The sequence below is a fragment of the Chiroxiphia lanceolata genome, chromosome 8 (assembly GCF_009829145.1).
Source record: "Chiroxiphia lanceolata isolate bChiLan1 chromosome 8, bChiLan1.pri, whole genome shotgun sequence".
NCBI lineage: Eukaryota > Metazoa > Chordata > Aves > Passeriformes > Pipridae > Chiroxiphia > Chiroxiphia lanceolata.
In genome coordinates, this window is record NC_045644.1 from 14037374 (window position 1) to 14048951 (window position 11578).

Here is an 11578-nt window from a genome sequence, read left to right on the forward strand (position 1 = left end):
CTGGTAACTGTACGGTGGTGCTCCAGACCTGTCAGATCAGCTTTCTTGATTTTCTCAAACACTCTGGTCAATCAGATGTTCTTTTAAATCATTAAAAGATTTAGTACGAATGGGGTTTGTTTGGTTTGTTCTGTTTTTTGTTCCCAGGACTCATTTAAGCTGCAGTATTTAAATGCCAGGACAAAAGAACTATCCACGTAACCAATACTTGCTGAAGAGAGAGGCTCTCAGACTTGTTTCTGGAACAAAGTTGGCATGCGGTTGATCTCAGACAGGGTCTACTCAGCGTGGCTGACTGCTAAAGTGCTGCTATATCAGAAGATGACTTTTATCTTTCATGAACAGTTAACATTTTTAAACCTTCCCATCCCTCTCCTCCCTGATCCCCCTCTTCATGTTCACTCCGCTTCCCTTTACCCTGTTTGGTTCCCCTCCAAACCCAGTCACAGATGTCCTATGAATATATTTAAGATGTTGCCAGAATGTGTTGCTTTGCTGTTAAGCAGAAGACTTATAGCCACAGCGCATCCTGCTGAGAGTCACTTCAGGGTGGGTGGGAGGGTGGGGGGGGAGGAGGCTGCTACTCTCGGACTGAAATCAATATCCATTGCTAGGTCTTTGAAAAAGCATTCAGCTCTGAAGAGCAACAGAAACAAAGCAGCCAGACTATCACCCTCCCCCCCCAAACCCAGCTTCCCTGTGGCTTTTGGCTGTTATGACTGCAGACTTATTTTTTTGTGGAGAGAGGACCCTTGAAATTTGACTATTATGAGCCAAACCAATCTCTTTCCTCTCCTGCCTGCTATGCTAACCCTTTGGAAGCTGGATGTGTATTGTAGTCTCCCTTAACATCTGCTCGTTTGGGGAATGCTAATCAATGAAAAGTTAAGCTCTATTCTGCCAAAGTCCCAAGCACGATGGGCTGGGGCTGAGATCCTGTCCACCCCTGCCCCAGGTGAAATGTTGGCCCAGGACAGTATTTCACTAGCAAAGAGATTGTGTGTACCATCTTCCTCCTGCTATTCTCCCTGAAGACAGTATGTTGCTGATGACTTATGAATTATTCTGTAAATTGGACAAAGTTTGAGGCTGTGGTGAGAAGGAAAACTGAACATTGCTCTTTTCTTTCCATTCCTTCTCCCCTCAGAAAGGCTGTAGCTGGGTGCTGGAAGAGGGAGCTGCTAAAAACCTTGTGAAGCTCTCCAGAGCCATCCTAGAGTGGAGACACTACACAAGCACTCTGGCCATTACGATAAGACTTTGCCTCACTTGAATGAGCAAATGCACAGTCCTCTGGAGATGGCAGATCAGTAAAATGAGTGTGGCCATGAGGACAATCATTGCATTTAGCAGTGACTCAAGGCCGGTTCTGCAGCATTTCTGGGGCTAGCCTTGCTAGAAGGCATTTGGAAGGAGAGCCTGTGGTGTGCTTGTCTAACCTGCATGCATGCTGCACTGTGATTTAGGGACGTGGGCTGATTAGTCCTTTTGCTGATAGCTGTGATGAATCTTTGCTTTCTAGCTGAGACTTTTGCAAAATCTGATTGTTTAGAAGATAAAAATAGCCCTGAAGAGAAGGGACATGAGAAACAATTCTGCATGTCTCTGAACTAGACAGAGGTCCAAGGGAAAACAGCTGTCTTCACAGAGCTGGAAGGAATTGCAGCAGGCCTGCATTTAGATCAGGAAAGACAGTGTAAATCAGCCCCTGACCATTCCAGTTTTGTGCCCAGATCTCCTGTACGTCTGAAATAACCTCCACTGCCTTAGTAGGGAGTTGCTCCAATCCTACAGTAGGAAATTGATGCCCTTTATCTTTAGCTGAAGGGGTTTAAACAGGCTTTGTTAACACTCTCTGAACTTGGGAGATGGGATTTTTTTTAAGCTATTCTCATCAGCTTCACTTAGCTGGGGAAGCAGTTGCATTGTCTCTAATTGCTTGGGATGCGCATTTTCCACCAATGAAATTTAGCAAGGAGCTGGACCAGGAGTCCCCAAAGAGCAGTCCAGAGAACTTGAATAATTTTGGTGACAGCTAAGACAGACAAGAAGGTGATGGAGTTACGAAGGAAGGAAAAGCTGGTGCTTGGGGAATACCTAGAGCAGTTTCTAAGGCATGTGGGCAGCAGTGTTGAGCACTCAGTTCCCTGTATTTTCATTGAGCCTAGAGACTACATCAGCTCTAAAGAGCATCTCAAAGCCTGTGATGACACTCCTGTTTTTGAACTACTGCTGTGAGAGTAAAACAGGTTAACAAGTCTGTTCAGGTAACAGTGGCAGAGTGACTTACCTCTGCAGAGTCATAAAAGTTCTGAGTCACAATGATAAGTTCATCCACAACTAATTTTTAAGCCCAGGAAGGCTATTTGGGCTTTCAGATAGCTCCACATATCATGAATACTGCAGTCCTAAAGCCAAAATGGCAAGGGAGCAGAGAGAATCAAAGTTTACATCCCATACTTAGCTGAGTTCAAGTTCTGAGTCTTAATGCTATTTGAACACTATCTCTCTAAGTTCAGGTATTACCAGGTCTGCAGCATGGTTGCATGTCAGCAGGGCTTTATGTGACCTTGACTGTAGATTTAATAGTTATTTTCCTCAGTTTGGTTATCCTCTGTCTTTTACATTTAGGTTATTGTAGAAAACAATGATCTGTTCCTCCAGCCACTGAAAGCTGCAGAACTTTTTAATATTTTAATTGTGTCTTTGTGGCCAGCATGTACAAGGATGCATTTTATTTTGCTAGTTGAGAGAATTTGGGAGAACTGGAAGACTGGCTGACCAAACAGAGACAACACCATTGCAGATTGTCCTTGGTTGTCATAGCCCTGCTGCTCCATGCTGCTATTCTCTTGGGTCTTCAAGTGGTACCGTAGTTTGTACTCTGCTGTATAGAGCTTTTTAAGGTACATTTAGCAAGCAACTGCTGAAATCCATTTTTGGCACATGGTAAGAAAGGTGTTTTACCCTCAAGAAGGGACTGTGTGGGAGTACTTCATACAGAACCCCAGAGGGGCGAGGATTCCCACCCCACTCCCTGAGTTGTAAAAATTTTCTCATGGCTTAAGAAGGAAACTGAAGTTAACTGATCTAACTTGAACTTGAAACTGCCACAGCCTGACATTTGGTGGTGTTTATTGTGCACCCCGGGAGGAGCAATTTGGTAAGTAGATCTTCCGATGTCAGAAGAATGTGGCTTTTTCAAACTTCCTCCCCTTCCCTTAGGATACGTGTGCATGTGTGTGTGAGTGTGCAAGAGTACATGTGAGAGAGAGGTTTCAGCATGAACTGGATGGATAATCCCTCAGCCAGATTGGAGTAATTGCAGAGTTTATAATGAAAATAACTAGAATATGCCTGCTGAAAGGAGATTAAAAAGGGCTGGAAGTGTCTGTGGGCTTTAAGTGTTGCACATCGCTTTGAAATGAAATACCTCTGCTGCGTAGAGATCGGCACTTCTCCCACTAGTTGGAAGCTCACATGAGCCTTCCACCTTGAACCATGGGATGGAAAGTACTGGAGGTGTGGGACATTCAGAGCAGGACAATCTGTTATGGCCACACCATCTCCTGCTTGTGAATCCTTTGCAGTAGGGCTCAGTTTTGCTGCGAATATTTCTCGTCCTAGGAGGAATACAGCTTGCTTTCAAATATGCAAATAGAAAATGGCATGAAGGAATTTGCAGTGAGATAACTCCTACAGCTGTCTCCTCTGGAGCAGCTCCCTCTGCTCCCTGTTAACATTCAAGGACAGACACATCCGCTGTTGGAATGGAAGAATTCAGATGACAAGTTGAGAAGTCTGTGTTCATCAGAAACATTGAAATGCTTTACACTTGTTTCTAAACTGGAAGCTGACTTGGACCACCATGCTCTACCTACCCACCACCTGCTCCTGCTCCAAAGGATCCTTTTTTCTTTTTCTTCGTTTTTTTTGAACACTGAAAAAGCTGGAGAGTATCATGTGCATTTCTCCACTCCCAGGTATGTGTATCTGCCCCTTCCACATGTTCCTTCCTCAGTCTGAGCAGAGCTCCAGGCTTGGTTCTGAGTTTTCTGGCATCCTGGCTCCAATGGGAAGCACATATCCAGGTTGGGCTCTTGCCTGACTTCCTTTAACACCATTTTAGATCTGCCTTTTATGGCTGATTATTCCTAAATTCACTGGGGAGGAGCAATATTTGCATTTGATAAATTGCAAATACTAGCAGCTCTTCGTAGCTAGAGAAGGGGATAAGAAGGAACAGCCAGCTGCCTTACTGCAGGCTTGCTCTTAGTTGTGGGAGAAAAAGGAGATGAAAAGTGGTGGAAAACTAGGGGCAACGTGGGGATAGATGGATCTCTACGAAAGTGGGGACAGTGCTGAAAATAGATCTTCTAGCTTGTGCAGTTGAAAGACTTGGAAGAATAGAGGTTTTCTATGAGAACATCAGAAGTCATCAGGAGGTGATCAAGTAAGACCTCCTATTGTTGAACTTGTCGGTTGATGCCTCTTTTAGGATGCATTGGAGGCATGAGGAGAAAGGAATGGACTAACCTGCACTTGCCAAGAGAAGAATGAGCTTTGCCAGGGTCTCCAAGTGGCATGCATGATGCATCTGACATGCTGAGCTTTGCCCTACTGTTCCCCCCAAAATGATAAGCATCAGCTTCCCAGAAGGAGGGGGGAAACAGCAAGTGACCCAGCTGTCCTCAGAGGTGGTCTCCATATGAAATCTTTCTATCCTGCTGGCAAATCCCTACTGGATTGATTGGCATGAGGGAGTCACAGTCTTTCTGCCTTCACTTTTAATTCAGAGACTCACAGAAGCAGCGGGTCCCTTGGGTGTGTTCGTTCTCCACACCCCAGCAGTGGGTTGAGAGGTACAGCTGCCTGCTGAGGCTGAGCGTTTGGCTTCCCCTCCTTTGCCCCCTTGCCCCCTTTTTTTTTTTTTTTTTAATGAGGTATAGCCAAACTACTGGCAAATCCCCAATGCATCTCTCTCAGGTGGAGCCTTGGCACCACTGCCAGAAACTTTTCCCATTACTTAGTGCTTGTTCCCAAAGACCATTGGGATTCCACATTTCTTGTCCAGCAGATATCCCATGGGAGCTGGCAACACTGGTTAATCCTTAGTGATATTAAACCAATACTTTCAAAATCAGAGGGATACTGATGTACATGGATGTGCAACAAGCCCTTTAGATATTATAGCCAGCTCCTAAATAAGTTCCTTTTGTTAATAGCCTATCACCCTAGAAGATATCCTGATTTCTGCTCAAGCAGGAGCCAAGTGCAGCTGTGGCCAGAAAATCAGCATGAAATACCAGTCTTTGTCACAGAGCAGCTCTGCTCATACCTGCACAATGAATTTGTTGCCTTCACAGGCAAAGTGTTTTAACCTGCTGGCACTTAAGCACTGGTTTACATCTGAGTAAAACTCCACATGCAGGGGGCAGGGCAGCCTGTCCCGGGCTGCTTGCAGTGGCTTTTACAAGGAGCTAGCTGTGAGAATTTTTGGGCAATTCAGTGTGAAAATATGGAGCTGCTTTTGAGTGTAGAACTTTGCTTTCAGCTACTTTGTCTATACCACGTGAGACATTGCAGGGCTCAGCCTAGTCACAGTTTTAGCATGGCAGAAAAATAATGTGACCTCAGCAAAATGTATTGTCCCCTTTCTCCCCATCATCTTACATCACTGTGTTTAGGAGAGTTGCCTGCCTGCTGGGCCAGCCTGTGCTGCATCATTCCTGCCTGCTCAGGCTGAGGTGGGTGTGGAAGTGGGAGAGGTGAGAAAGAACGTGGTTTCTCCAGAGTTTTCTGTTTGTTACTCTGCTATATTTGTTATCTGGATTCTTAAGTAATGAGTGCTTTGAATTTTGTGATTATGTTACGGTGATGTGTAGTTAATGTACTAATGTTCACTTGAGCTAGGATCATGGTAACAGTGTGGTTTGTTTTTTTTTTTTTTAACTGTTCAGAAAATAACTTAAATACAACTACAAAGATTAAGCTGTGAATCTCTCCTGTTTTCCTTTGGGGGGGAAGGAAACCATCGAAATATCAATCCTGTATCTTTCTCAAGCCCCATGTGTGTGAGTCACACTTCTGCTACGCGTGCACTATACACAGCATTTGCATTGTGAACCCCTGGAAGTGCTGGGGCCAAAGGGTGGACAGCTTTGCCCCGAGGCTGGGGTAGATGCAGCTTCACAGGCACACGGAGTCTGCAGTAACCAGTCCCACCTCAGAGCTGCTGCTCGTGGATGAGTGCAGCATAAAAGACTGCTCTGGCAGTCAGGAAAAAAAACACTTATTCCTAAAACCACAGCATACTTTTTAATTAACAAACTCTCCATTCATAGCTAATGGCCTCTGGCTGGGACAAATGAGTCCACCCTGTAAGCCAGAGAGTGGATGTGACTGATAGAGAAGAGCTGGAGCCATCCTGTCCATTAAAAAAGTGGGGGGGGAAGCTATAAAGACTTTGTGTTTTTCTGGGTACTGTTGCAAGATCCTGGTAGGAGAAGCACAAATTTGTTTTATAAGCTAATCAGAATCCTGCTGTTCAATAATGAGTGAGTAATTGACATATCGCAGCACTGCCACACAGTTCCATGGCTGGGGATGCTGTCATGCTTACAGCTCGCTGGAATCCCAGCGCAAACACCCTTGCCCTCATAATACCTTTCTCTTAAAAATGCTCCTTGGATAGCAGCCTTGGATCTTTCTGTTTTACTTAACAGCCCCTTTTAAAACAAAGGCCACCGTGGTTTTAAGATCCTGACTCCAGGGGTGGTCAGAAAACAAACAAACCCCTGCACTCCCGACATCTCTCTCCCTGCTGGCTCCATTCTTGGGAGCCAGCAGGGGACTGGAGATTGTGAAGGCTCCTGCTTTTCTGAAGCGCTGGGAGCAGGATTCCTGTCACTTCCAATCGCAGTCTCTCCTTGTGACAGGGTTTCCCAGCAGCCCCATTCTTTGTTTGGCAAGGGTTGCGGGTTTTATGCATGTGTGTACATATATACATATATATATATATATATGTGCATATTTACACCACTTTAACCTTTTCTGTTCCCTCTCTGCTCTTTCCTCACATCCAATAATAGATTTGGAAGAGGAGTTGCAGTGACAGGCTTCGGATCGGTCTGTAACACAGAATGCAGCTTGATTTAAACAACCTGTGACTGCCAGCATGCACAAATGAGACCCCTTACCTTCTGTACTCGCAGTCCCCGGTGTCTGTGTGTACCCAAACAACACTACCCAGCCCTACGAGAAACAGGTTCTCCTTGTGGGTTATGTCTAGCTGTTCCTTGTATAGTCCTTCCCCTTTTTCTCACTGATGTTTAAAGAGGAGGATCAGAGTCTTTATTCCAGACTTCTAGTACTGGGACAGTGCTGTGCTGCAGGGCACAAGGTGGAAAACTTCTCACAGGAATTCTGGATTCGCATCCAAAAACTCAAGTACTAAAGAGAGTCTTTGAGAAGGAAAAGCAATCTCAATTGTAAATTTCCACTGGAGAAGAATGAGCACCACACAGATTATCTTAAATAGATTCAGTGGTTAATTACCCTTTCTGTTTAAAAATGTCTGCCTTATTTCCACTTCAAATGAAAGAAGAAAGTAATGTTTGCCATAGCTTCAAATTAACAGCATTTGATCAACCTACAGCTTTAAAATGAAATCTTCTCTTGTTTGGTGTTTTTTTATTGTTATATACATGCTTTCAAGAGTGTAGTAAGATACTTTCTTGAAACGAGGAATTGGCCAGTTTAGATTAGCTAGGCTAGAATGAACATAATTCTTACAATAATGTTTGGGGTGAGTTCAGCAGTTGGTGGTTCAAAGAGGGCTAGGATGTCAAACTCTCAGCAGAGGAGGCAGCATAGCCGGGGAAACAAAAACCCTGAGCTCTAGTGCTGCCATGGATTTCTGTCCGGCTGTCCTGTCCTGACAGCCCTGCAGGGGCAAGGGCTGCACCTGGTTCCAGCAGTGTCCTGGCCCCTTTTGTTCAAAGGCTTTGTGTGGTGGACCCCCCTGTGCAATGGCACACCTGTCAGTGCCCAGGAGAATGTGGGTATGATTCAGTGTTTTGTGGAAATAAGATGCTGCTTCTCGGCTTGAGAGCCTGCTGCTCTGTATAGCTCTGCTTTTCCAAGTGCTCAGGTTACTCCACAGCCAATATACAGACTTCCCAGGCCTCTGTTCCAGGAGGGGCTGATGGGGGAGAAGATGAGAGGAAAAATAAGATGCTGCTTGCACTAACTATCCCATTACGGGATAGCCCTTGGAGGTCTCAGCCTGTCCCCTTTGCCAGTTGATCCTTCCTTAATGGCTGAAGACATCTGATGGACAGGGATGTTTTGCCCTTCTAGCAAGCTTCCAGGAGTGCATGTGAGTACCAGCCACTTTGCTTTACCCTAAGGGAGCTCAGGCACACATTCATTATATCCTCAATGGATACTCTTTGCTTCTGATCCGTGTTACCTTCCCAGCTTGAGCTTTCTCTCCAAAATGCTTTGCTGACATGCATCTGGCTGCCAGGAGCAGATCGAAATCTCCAAACCAGCAGGGAGGTTGCTGAGCTGTAGGGGTGGTAAGCCAGGGACCACTGAAGTTGGATAAGGAATATGACCAGGAAAACCTGGGCTTGAAAAGGTCTCATCTCTACAGGTAAATAGCCTTCCTACAGATGGAGAATGGTCAGATGGGCTTTCCAGTGCAACAAGGCAGAAATAGCAGCCTGAGTAGTGCTTTCACTGGGGACACGACTGACTTCCTTCCAGAGGCCACTGTGGTTTGAAGGAACTCAAGCCCCTGGCTAATGTCACGCAGCTGATGTGTTCAAAACTCCCTGTCCCGTGCCCAAAGCATCCTTCTGGCATTTACAAAGGCAGATCAGGGAAGGCTTTTCGAAGGGGCAGTGAGGCAGGGAGGCTGCCAGACCATCTCCATTTCTGCAGTGTCAACTCTGAATGGGCAGTGCTGGCAAACTGCTCTGACCTTCAGAGCTGTGGAGATGTCCATGAGCAGCTCTGCCTGCTGGGCCTGTGCTACCAAGTTTCCTCTCCTCTGGTGTGGGGAAAGGGGTCAGTGGCTGCTAAGAAATGCAGCTTTTTGCCTTCATATGAGCTGCTTATTGATTCCTTGTGGAATTTACCTAGTTTGAACTTGATAGTGGTGGGCAAACACCGAGAGGCAGCACTGAAGACCATGTCCTCTCTGAGGGATTTCTATTTCATCTTGGGAAAGGGGACAGACTCTCCCAGTGTGTCTTCCTCTGCGTTCCCAAGTCCTTCATAAATCACCATACCATTTTTTTTGTGGTTTATGTCTTTGGTGTAGAGTCCTGCATGGCTGGCTCGTGGCTGTCAGTACTTGTCCTTGGGGAGCTGGGAAAGGAGGCAGAAGGCACGAGATTCTGACATTGCAGCAGGGCTAGCTCTGTCATTCCGCACCACACGAGCTCCTTGGAGCAGGATGAATCCTGCCTCTGCCCACACCATGAACAGCTGGACTATGGGGAAGCCTTCAGGGCTCCCAACAGCATCTCCATCCTCCTGGACATCGCTCTGTGCGGGATGCATGCTGGGACCGGCTCCTGCTGTTCTGCCTCTTCCAGTTCTCCTGGGTTTCTTTGCATGCCCAGACACTATGTGTCCAGTGCCTTGAGGAGAGGAGGTGGGGACAGCCTCTGGAGACCAAGGCAGCAGTGAGGCAAGAGTGGGATAGGAGCTCTGGGAGTGACAGTGGGAGGGGATGAGGGCGGTTTATGGGCTCACAGTTTTTTTCCCAGCTGTGAGGGGTGTTTTAGCCAGGGACTCCCTGCATGGAGCCAGGAGAGGAATGCCTGTAAAATGTGGAGACGAGCTCCCTTGCGGCACAGAGCAGCGGGTGTTTCTCACCAGCACTTGTCTCATCGTGTGCCACCATCACCGGGTCAGGTCACAGGAGTGTCTCCAATTAACCCAGCTCCCTGATGACCCTCAATTGTCACTCCAGGCTTTCCTCCTCCCCCTTCCTGCCCCAGCACGTGTTTCTTACCTCTACATCTGCTGCTAAACCTCTGCTCCTAGCATCCCAGCAACTGCTGGGAACTGGTGGCAGCAACCCAGATTTACTCCCTAAATCAAGGCAGTGGCCACCCCCTGGCTTGGAGCTGTGTCCTGAGGATGTCCCTGCTTCAGGATGCCCCAGCACCACCGAGCTGTGTGGTGGGAGGGAGGGCTGTTGCTGCAGGGATGAGCACAGGGCTTGTGGATGGGTATGGGTTTCAGTGGAGAGGAGCTGGGAAGCTCCAGGAGGATTTTTAGGTGATATTTGCTGGGAGAATACAAGAATGGGGGAGAGATGGCTGCTGCTGTTTCCTCCTCTAGCTGTGGCAGAGACCACTGGACTGGGCACATTTAATCCTCCAGGTGCTGGTCCCAGAGATGAGCCATGTACCTGGATGACTGGAGTCAGAGCATGGCTGCAGGACACAGCATGGCCTGGCTTAAAATCCTGTCCCAGGTTTGCTGCTTTGCCTTGTCTTAGCACAGGGCTTGGGGTGAATCCTGGGGGTGTTTAGGGCTGCCCTGCAGCACTGCAAGTGCTTTGGGCATGGCTGGAACCCATAGGCTGCACGTCCTGCTCCTGCTGGGTCATCTCACCCCTGAGCATGTCCGATAAATGGATCTTCCTACTGCTCTGGGAATGAACTAGGACAATCTCCAGAAGAACTGTGGCTCCCTACAGGTCTCCCTTACTGTGACCCTGTCACTGAGGTTTCTGCAGCCCAGCACTACTGCACAAAGGTAAAGGTGATGCCCCAATCAAGACCTGGAGAAACTGAATCTGGGCAAGACACAGGAGCTCTTGAATGGGTGCCTGCCCTGGGAAAAGCTGAACACTAGGAAGCTGGGAAGGGCTGGTGGCTGAGGGGGAGGGCCCGGTGCTTTTAGGAAAAGGTAAAGGCTCACACAGAGGGAGGAGACAGGAGCTGAAACATCCTGTGTGGGTGGAGTCGTGCCCGGGCTCTCCCTCACCTCAGACAGCCCGTTTGGGGCTGGGCATGGCCCACGACCTTGGGTGCCTGTGAGGCTCTCCCAGCTCTGCTCTGCTTTCCCAGCCCAGCAGGACCGTCCTGAGTGGAGCCAGCCTGTCGGGACCTGTCCCTTTTAAGCCCTTGGAGCTGTTGCCAGCCGTGGCTTAGTGGGGTCCCCATCCCTTCAACTGGCTGTTCGGCAAATTAAGAGCTTGCTATTAGGCTGCTAATTAAAGGCACTTCATTAGCAGCAGGGGAAGCAGCTCCTGGCCGCAGCAAAATTGGATTCCTCTGAGCTGCTATGAGCCGAGTCTCTCCTCTCTGGGGCTGGGGGCTGTGTCCCTCCATGTCCAGTGAATGCACCTGCCCCGAGCCATGGCCGTGTGGCTACCAGGCTCCTCCCGAACCGCAGGGACTGGGGCACATCAGCCCCACGGTGGCAGAGGGACCGGAGGTGATCGGGATCTTGGGTGATGTGGGGCCGCCGCTTCGTGCCCAGCCTCGGGGGTGGTGCAGTGATGTTGCCCTGCTTACGGTCCCCGAGGCCACCCCCGTTTGGAGGGGGC

At 48.0% G+C, this 11578-nt stretch overlaps 1 protein-coding gene across 4 annotated transcripts in view; it reads left to right on the forward strand.

Moving 5' to 3' along the window:
• The window catches only part of BTRC (beta-transducin repeat containing E3 ubiquitin protein ligase), a 121785-nt gene extending 115786 nt beyond the window's left edge, over positions 1-5999 (forward strand). For all 4 annotated transcript variants that reach the window (XM_032694598.1, XM_032694595.1, XM_032694594.1 and 1 more), the window contains one exon: positions 148-5999. The gene's annotated coding sequence lies outside the window, so the exon portion shown is untranslated. The remainder of the gene's footprint in view (positions 1-147) is intronic.
• Positions 6000-11578: the final 5579 nt, after the last annotated feature.